At 42.0% G+C, this 9,733-nt stretch overlaps 1 long non-coding RNA gene across 2 annotated transcripts in view; it reads right to left on the reverse strand.

The window, feature by feature from the left end:
* LOC146174129 (uncharacterized) overlaps positions 1–9,733 on the reverse strand; it is a 59,859-nt gene that overhangs the window by 23,160 nt on the left and 26,966 nt on the right. The gene's annotated exons all lie outside the window — the stretch shown is intronic.

A 9,733-nucleotide genomic window follows, 5' to 3' on the forward strand; every position in this document is an offset into this window, starting at 1 on the left:
GGCGCCTGAAATTTCAGTCCTCAGAAGGCATGCGCTGACCATGTTCCCTACCTTTTCTTTTCCGACAAAAAGTTACGTTCGGGTTCAATGGCTGAGAATTACAAAGGTATATCCGCAAAGAAATTGTTTGAACATAGAAAAGGACGGCTTCAATATTCGGTAACACTCTACTGGTACGAGAACCATTGTTTACCCTGAACGTCAACTCTTAGAGGAGTAATTACACTTTAACTACATTTCGTATTAAACCAATCAAGAAAATAGCAAATGGTGAGCAATTTTTTTTAATTTATTATCGCTTGCGAAAGGACACATTTAATGGAATGACACTCATGGAAAATTCAGGGAATCAAATTTTCAATATCCTTTCTGAGAACCTAACCGGTCACTGTGGCGCAGTGGCTACGGCACTTGACTACTGTTCCCAAGGACGCGAGATCGAATCCCGGCCTCGGCGGCCTCTTTTCGATGGAGGCGAAAAGCAAGGAGCCCGCGTGCTGTGCGATGACAGTGCACGTTAAAGGACCCTATGTGGTGCAAGTTTCCGGACTCCTCCACTACGGCGTCTCTCATGGCCTGCGTCACTTTAGGCCGTTAAACGAAACAAACCAAACCATCCTAGGAACCCCACTTAGCGTTACATAAAACATTGGTGTATATGTTCTACATTAAAGAGCCTACTAGTTTTTAATCTTTCTTGCTGCTCGGGCAGAAAAAATTGCGCTGAACCGCAAGAAAATTATCTCATTTTCGACATAGGCCATGTATAATAAGATTATCTGCAGTTATTACAAGTTGTCAACAACATACGCCTGCCACGTTGCTTGTTGGCCGGGTTTTAAAAATCCCCTAAATTATCGCTGAGAATGCCTAAGAGGAAGCAGCCCACATTTTATGTTGATCTGTAACGTGCTTTATTTGCCGGAATTGCTCTACAAGCCAACTGAACCACTGAACATGTATATAGTTAGCATCATCAAAATAACTTACACAAGTGATAGCACCAAGGTTTGCATTGTGTCCAGTTACTGTCTAGGGGTATAAATAACTTTATTGCATTTTTTTCACGATCTGTACATTAGCCGTCCTAGGTATCGTGACTTATAATGTACGAAGAAAATATACTAAAATTTGAGCATCACCATGCATTTTAAGCCAGAGCTTTTCTTTTGCACCATTTCTTATTTGTCAGTGGTAAGCACTAAAAAAGTCTGGAGAAGCGCAAAGGGGAGACAGAGAGAAATATAAAAGGGAGTTTTAATGAACAAACTTGCACTGAAGGCATGCATGCACTGAAAATAAGGGAAACACAATCCCACTATCAGTGCATAGTTAGTGATGACTGTTCTTCAGCGAGCACTTATGAACTATAATAGCAGTTCATCGCTCCTAACGTACCGGATATAACGTGTTACATACAGCTACGAAGCAGTGGCTTTACGAATGCCTCACATAATGAATATAAAGCTCATTGGATTGGTTGGATGAATGTTTTCCTGATGTGCATAGCATCCAGATCATAGGGGTTATAAAACCTTAAGTAATATTTTGAAGCAAAAAGCTTCACTACGAGGGTCAGGTCCGAGCTTCGCGTATGCCATATGTGGTATGCCGCGTCCGAGTGACGCCACAGCCAAGACCAGCTGCGCAGCCCCCCCCGCCAAGCTCTGCCGGCATTAAAGATGCCCATAGGATGTTCCAACTGGCCCACTCCCAAGCACTGTTTAGCCCATAGGAACCCATGCACTTGGAGATCATCGTAACTGTTACTAACCATCACTTACTGTTAGGGGTGTATAACAAACACTAATGAGACATTATCTGGTACTCAGAAAGTGCCAGTCATGGTTAAGTATCCCTAACTAATAGTAATGGCTAGAGGTTTCGAGAGGTCCATAGCCGTCATATGGTGGCGTCATCGGCCGTGACGTCATGACTGGATATGACGTCACATCTGGTCATATAATAACCGTAAGTGATAATTACGTCATATCTGGTCATGGCGTCATGACTGGTGGTGACGTCAGCCTGTGTGCCGGGGGCCTGGATTGGGGGCCTCCTTATCTGGTGGAACAATAAAGCTGATATCACATCACGCATATACAAAGCTGACCCCACCGGGCGTTCGATCCCTGTGTTTGTGCGGCGCCTTTCATTTGGCGCTTCCTCGAATGCCGCACCACAGAGAATATATAGAAATAGACTAAAAAATAGTCAAGTTAGACAATTAGGGTGCATCAAGGACGTGACGTTACCCATCTGCCATCAGCTATGAGGACCAATCGGGAACGAGTGCCCTCCAACGCCGTCGGGCGGCGTTTCTTGCCTTCCGCGAGTGACTGATGCTGCGCGTTTACTTTCCTATAAACGAATTATATCAAGGTTGGTGAACATAGACGCTATCGACATTGAAGCCAAGGAGAGTTTAGCTGCTGGCGAGTGGCGCAGAAAAGTGGAGAAATTAACTTCTGATCCCGAGGTAGCCCCTGCTTTTCGCTACGCACATCCCGGCATAGCAGAGCTGAGCCATCTTTCCTTTTTATTGCAGCCTGGCGTTGGGGTATTAGGCATGAGCTTTTCTCTTCGATAATGCATCTTAAACGCTCTTTTAAGCCCTTACTCTTCAGCGTTTTCATAATATCTTCTCTTCTTGTAATATCCAAGGCGCACAGGAGTACACAAAACTGCGCAAGGTGTTATCTAGTTTATTTATGCTTCACAACCATATATGAGCTAATATCATGTCACAACTTTTCTACTTTGCCGCGATATCTGTCAATTTTGTTGTCACAGAAAACCATGGATAGCAAAGTTTTTCATTTACCTCAAACTTGCTGTAGTGCAATATTAATGGCTTATATAAAACTGCATCTAATTTCCGCTTTCTGATTTTGTTATTGGCTTTGTAAATTCTCTGCCTGCATTATCACTCCGTTACCTTGTTAGTATTCACTCCTCGTGATTACAACGTCCTTAGCTGCTCCCTGTCATTTCGGGCAACATAAAAGGTAGACAAGGCACATGAATGGAACGTGCATGAGGGTGAGGGTGCAAGGAAGCTATAGATCGACATTGCTGCCTTACCGCAATCATAGTCCAAAACAGGCACGGAAGCGTAACGGGTCCTAAAACCGTTTTCTGATCGATGGCTTCATATATGTTATTCCGCTTGTGTGAAGTCACTGCTATTTAAGTAGCTCAAATCCTTCGATTTTTGCCAACTGTCTCACGTTCTTCTGGTTTGTTTTAGGGGTAATTTAATCAGATTCGCACCTATAATACCAGCTCATTCAAACCGCGCACTTTACGACTATGAGAATGGCGAAATCTGCCTTTTACAGGTAGTGCCAGGTTCAGAGAGCCAAATCGACTAAGCCAAATAAGAGAATAAAATACCAGCTACTTTGTAAAGGACATGTTTACCTGCCTACCATCGGTGCCAATGGGACATGAATAATTTGGTTTGAGGAGTGTGCAGTAAGCTTTAGATAGAAAAATATTGTTGGAATCATAAAAAAAGTAATGATCAGCAATCTGTCGGTGGTAAAATATTAAGAGCTCAAGCTGTAAATTATCAGACAGATATAGAATATACAGGCTAGAAATGTGTAACGACCTTCGAAACCAGGAATTGCTGTCTAATTTAACGCAATAAACTCTTGTGGCGGAAAGGGTTGCAGGCTGGAATCTGATGACGTAGCTTTTAAGGATTACATAAGGGCATTTCTTCTTCTTCGCTGTTCTCGTCACGTTTAGGGGCTCTTTCGGAATTTGCAGACTTTTCATCCCCATTAGTATTTCAGGCATGTTAGTTCAATGTCAAATGAAAATGGCTGCTTTTCGCAAGTGTTCCTTAAAACACTGTTATGATAAGTATGAATTTCTGAAAAAAATTACTTTAGAAAGACGGGGCCAAATTGCATTCTCTGTTCGAGAGGAACTGCATGGCTACTAGTGAGCACATATTTTAAGTGAAATTGTTAGACAATGTTCAGTGTGTGGTACAGGTATACTGCGTCGTTTTTTGCACTAGATGGGCAATAAATGTGGTTGCACGGTTCCTAATAACAACATCCAGGACATCAGCTCGGGCAAGTATTGTAGTAATTTTAAAGAAAATAGCGCCGAAAAAAAGAATTTTATAACGTCGGCACGACCATCATGTCTTATGTGTCACAATCACAGCTTTCGAGCAATCTGAGATGTTATTCGAAGAATTGTAATCAAATACGTGATCGACGCTTTAAACACGTTCAATTCCTTCATTCGTAACGTCACAGACTTCGCTCTTATATACTGCTCGCACGGCCTCTCTATCGAAACTGCATATAGAATGTGGCAGCATATGAAGTGGTTACCGCAAATAGGACGTCAAACCTAAGACTATGGCACAATTTTGCAATCTTCAGTCACATGCGTTTTATACCAAGGTTACAAGGGTTACAATAAAAAAAGTCTACATTAACAGAAACCATAGAGAGCAGATTTATGAGTAAAAAAAGGTCGAAGAGCATGCTTATGCCACCTGGTCATACGAGCTTAAAGCTAGGTTTTTTAACAATGGTAAAGATGAGTTGAGATTCGAGAGCAGTCTCTACTACTACGCTGTCATGAGCGGCATCAAAAGTGATCCTCTTGAATTACTAGCGTCTCTATCTAAGCAATAGACAGAAATACGCATTAGCATTAAGACTCCAGCTCAACATAAGTAATGAACCACATTGATTCTAAGCAAAACGTTTCCGCTAGATTCATGACTGTGAACTGTAGCCGTGCAGTTGACGTCTCCATAACGAATTTAGTTTACGACTCCCAGAGTGACTTTAAGCCGAATGTTTTTCCCCGTTTCCTAAACGTTTCTATTTTCTCCGTCATTAAAAGCTGAAATACCTTTACAGACTTCCTGTGTGTCATCTAGGATTAGTCGAAGGTTTAAGTTCTCCACTCACTGTTCGCGCTAAAGCTATTTTAAATATATTGGTACAAAAAATGTGCTGAAGACAGAACGTACTTCCACCTTCATTGCCGAATTTTCGGACGCACCATCTTTGAATTCAACGGTTGTCGAATACATTTTATAACTACAGCATTTTCGTTGTAATTTTGGCGTTTTATTTTTTTATTGTACGCGCTTCCATCCATAAAGCTCTCGTGCTATTCGTGTATTTAAATAAACCAGGCGTACAGGCGCTCGGGTGTACGTCTCGTTTGCATTGTGCATTGTTTCTGGCATCTATATCCGCCCATAACGTTTTCTTGTTATTATAAGACGACAATTCTTTTCCCTTAAAACCTTCTTTTCATCATGAAAACAGCTAAGAACAGCTCCGCCTTAACAATATAGAAACTGTACAAAGCTTTTTCTTTTGATAAAAAACAGACGTCTTCGGTAACTGCCATTTCGCTCATGATTTAACCAGCAACAGAGTAAAAGTAAAGTAAGAATGACACAGCACACAGTCAACTTAAAGTACTAGCACACTGCCGTACCTGGCGAAAGTTTTGTAAAGCAAAAATTGCAGACACTTGCAATGTTACGTGTTTTTTAGCAAGCTTTTACACTGTAAGTAATTACGTAGCTAAAAAAAGTTATTAGAGCGTTTTGTAGCGAAAGCTACTCTACACTACCCTCCGCGCATTTCTTGGTGCATGAAAAAGAGTGGCAGTAGTAAGCACTCCACCGGGGTGGTGCAGTAGTAAGACGCCCAACTACTGTGCCGGAGTACCCGGGTTCGAACCCGACCTCGGGGGCTGCGTTTTGATGGAGGCGAAACGAAGAGGCGTCCGTGTGCTGTGCGATGTCAGCGCATGTTAAAGTTCCCCAAATGGCCGAAATTACTCCGTAGCCCTCCACTACGGCTCCTCTTTTCCTCTTTCTACTTTCACTCCCACCTTCCAGCCTTCCCTTACGGCGCAGTTGTGGTGTCCACAGAAAACAAGTGAGACAGTTACAGCACCTTTCGTTTCCTATAAATAAATCAATCAGTGGCAATAAGCATTCACTTATAATAATTGGTTCACAGGAATGCAAAGGCGCAGTATCTGTCACACTTGTTTCTGTGGACACCTGAACCGCGCCGTAAGGGAAGGAAGGAAGGTGGGAGTGAAGGCGTAGAGAGAGAAAGAGGAGCCGTCGTCGAGTAATTTCGACCACCTGGGGATATTTAACGTGCGCTGACATCGCACAGCACACGGACGCCTCTTCGTTTCCTTCATTGAAACGCAGCCGCCGAGGTCGGGTTCGAACCCGGGAACTCTGGCACAGTAGTCGGGCGTCTTACCACTGCACCACCCCAGCGGGGCCAGTAAGCATTCAGCAAGACAGGTTTTCGCCATAAGTGCGCCGCGTGTGCCGTCGCTGGTAGCGCTCACTAGAGAAGAGAAAAAGGAGGGTAGCGCAATCCCAGCAGATGCGCGCGCCGCCGTCGAGTGCTGACAGAGTGGGCAGGGAAGCGTCTGCTGACATCGCATGCGGAGGGCATGGAAATGGATTCTGCCCATAGTGCCGGTGACCACTGATACGTTCAACGGATGCTGTTTGTTTTCGATGAAACACTCAGTCGCCCGCAGTGAAAGCTTTCGCTCCACATTCGGTTCAGCAGCATTGAGCCCCTCTAATATTTTAACTATCATTCCTATCTCCAATTAAGACTAAAATCTGCTGATGACAACTCGTTCTGTTCATACCTAGGCCTTCAGCTATTTCAAGGCCCTATAATTCTCATTTACAATGAAGAGAAAAATTCAGCCTGGCTTTACCACGAGCCCCCAACTACATAGGAATAAAATGTGCAGTTAATGCCAACGCTAATATGTGGGCCCATTTCATACTTTGAGCTAAACTATCTGTTTAAGCGTTTCTACCTTTCTTGCAGCGGCATCAACGGATGTACACCACATTTTATATCCAGAGGTTTGCGGCAAATGCTTCTAAAATATACTTCAAAGAACTGTTATTCCTGATAGCAAATATTATTTTAAGTTTTTTAAGACGGAGCAACGCCTTCATGTCCGATAAATGTTAATGGTGATAAAACAGTACTTTCAGGTTGATATTCTTGCGCATGACACTCTAACTATTATGATGCGCTTGATCTTTACGGTTATTATCAGCACCTATCACATTACCTAACAACTGCGTGTAAGTTGCCCTTATTATTGAAGCAAAGTGCAGCAGCTTGGTTAATTTTAAAAATACTAAATGATGCACTCATCCCAATCACAAATGAAGAATCCTAGCAAAAGCAGTTTATATAATACATAAAATGCCGTGTTTATACATAAGGGAGCCCAAAAGAACAAGTTTCAAAATCATTTAGAAAATTTCTGCTGAGGCGAAGCTCAGTAATGTCATGTGCATTTTTACCAAAAATGTTCAAGGTTTTTCTATAAAATTGAGTCATCTTGATTGCTAAAAAAAATGTGAAAGATTACCCTGGTCGTCAGGACTTGCATTCCAGCCATAGGCTGCGTTTTATACCAGTTTTTCTAAGTATTGATCACAGGGGACGAGATTTCATTCTATGCTTTAAGAAAATGTTTTCAGTTACGGTTATTTCGTCACATGAAAATACTGTAGCCCATGATTAAAAACTACCAAGTGGGACGCCTAGGTGCCCGACCAGATTATCCAGGGTTCAAAATTTCAAACAATTTGGGCACTCCGTTATCAAGGGCCCCCGAGAGAAGGAAAAAATGGAAGATTTCTAGGCTTGGTTTGATAAATAGGTAAAACATCTTCCTTAACTCCCATGAATAAAATAAAGTTAGAGCTTATGCATTGCGATGTCGAATGCTTCAAAAGCTCTTCGTTGAATCGTACGGTTAATCCCAGAGCCAGCCTCATATTTCGCCCGTCAAAGTATAAAAAGTTGTACTCGTCATATAGAGAGAAACAAATTAAGGATGCATTTATCTGGTTCTGCCTGGTTTCAGCGGTGGCCACAAAAAATCTTCCTGCGCTATCGAATTAGACGAGAAAATAACCACTAGATGATATTATTTTTCACAAATTCGCGTCCTGATTTTCAAGGAAGGATGCTATGTGTCCTGTGATTTCATGGAATAGCTCAGTCTAGATGTCAGTCTGTGTGATTTGACGGAACGTGTATGCTTAGACGATGTTCATAAACAGGCTGCTAATTCTTCAAATGAATATGGCGTGTTCTCTGTAGGAAATAAATGCCTCGAGTTTGAAATATGACAACATGGGACGGGATATAGTAAACATGTGGGAAGGGTGGATTAGGGGCCCTCTTAATTTACTTTTGAAACAGGCCCTAATCACTGTGTTATCTTCCTCTGCGGTGGCGGTGAATGTGTTTGGTGCGGCGGTCTGTTGGTAGTTCGTTCGCCTCGCATTCGGTTGGTACCAGGTTCAATCTCCGGCACCGTCAGATTGCCACCGGTTTTTAATGGGCACAATATTTCTCCCGGCCTGGTACTCAGCTCTTCATGAAAATGCTTAGGAAAGGGGTAGCAATAACCAAATAAATAAGATTTGATTGCTAGCTAACGAGTAGTTGCGGCAGACTTTATAAATGTCCTTGAGATGCGCATTTATAAATTCATTCTCCTTAACTCTTTATCTACAAACATTGCAAAACTAATTCACCAGAGATCTCTTTTCAAACCTTGCATTAGCGGGTATCATAATTGTCGAACAATTTTGAAGCGAAACCATTCTATCTCATTTGCAAAGCAGTGTCATCCTTGTAGACCGTTTGGCCTTGGAACTACCGGTCACAATGTAGCATAAAGCTAACCTGTGCTACCATCTATAATGTACCACCAGCTAAAGCTTGATGAAAGACAGCATCATGTGTTCCTTGTCGTAGCCGATCGCGTAGTCGACTGTATTGTCTCGGTAATTTAGTCGATGCATACCCATGTGTACCTTTTTCTGAACCGAAGCCTATGCAAAACAAAAAGAAGCAAAACGAACTTTCCGCTCGCTAACTGGAATTAACCGGTTTAATTTTAAGCCAAAATACGTTTCAAGTTCAGACATATTACAGCAGTTTTTTAAACAAAAGAATAAATTAAAAACCAAGAAACTCAAGTAGGAAGTTAAACTCCAATTATTTACAGTAGACAGGTCACAGTTTAGGCCATCACGTCATAATTTCTCAAGAAGGCAGCTTTTGGAGATGGAAAGCTTTCTTTGTGAGTCCATAAGTATTATATTTCAGGACATTTCCAACAAAGTACTTGTTGGACACATGTAAATTTACGGCCCGTTCAGTATAGAAGGAATCTAAAGGCACATAACTAACGTGTGCAGGGTAATACCCAAGCACCTAAACTTTTGTTACTTTGAAACGTTTCCTCACGCATTCAATAAACATTTTGGCTTAATTTTGATATACAGAAATGAAGCTAGTTGCTTCATTTCTGTTGCTAGAGAGGTTTCATGTTTGTGTACACAATGTTTTGTTCGCTCTTTAAGTTACTTATGTATTGAAGAGTTGATAACTCATGATCTTCTCAAGCACTGTTATATATTAAAACACGTGTAATATTTTGGTTGACTTTAAACTCCGGTAACATCCCTAGGCACCCAATTAATATTATTAAGTTAAATTGGTTCACAGGAAGGAAAAGGCGCAGTATCGGTTACACTTGTTCTGTGGACACCTGCACAGTGCCGTAAAAGAAAGAAGTGGGAGCGAAAGCGGAGAGAGAGAAAGGAGTGCCGAATTGGAGGTCTCCGGAGTAATTTCGACCACCTGAG

The sequence above is a fragment of the Amblyomma maculatum genome, chromosome 11 (genome assembly GCF_055883805.1).
Source record: "Amblyomma maculatum isolate TAMU_Amacu chromosome 11, ASM5588380v1, whole genome shotgun sequence".
In the NCBI taxonomy this organism is placed as follows: domain Eukaryota; kingdom Metazoa; phylum Arthropoda; class Arachnida; order Ixodida; family Ixodidae; genus Amblyomma; species Amblyomma maculatum.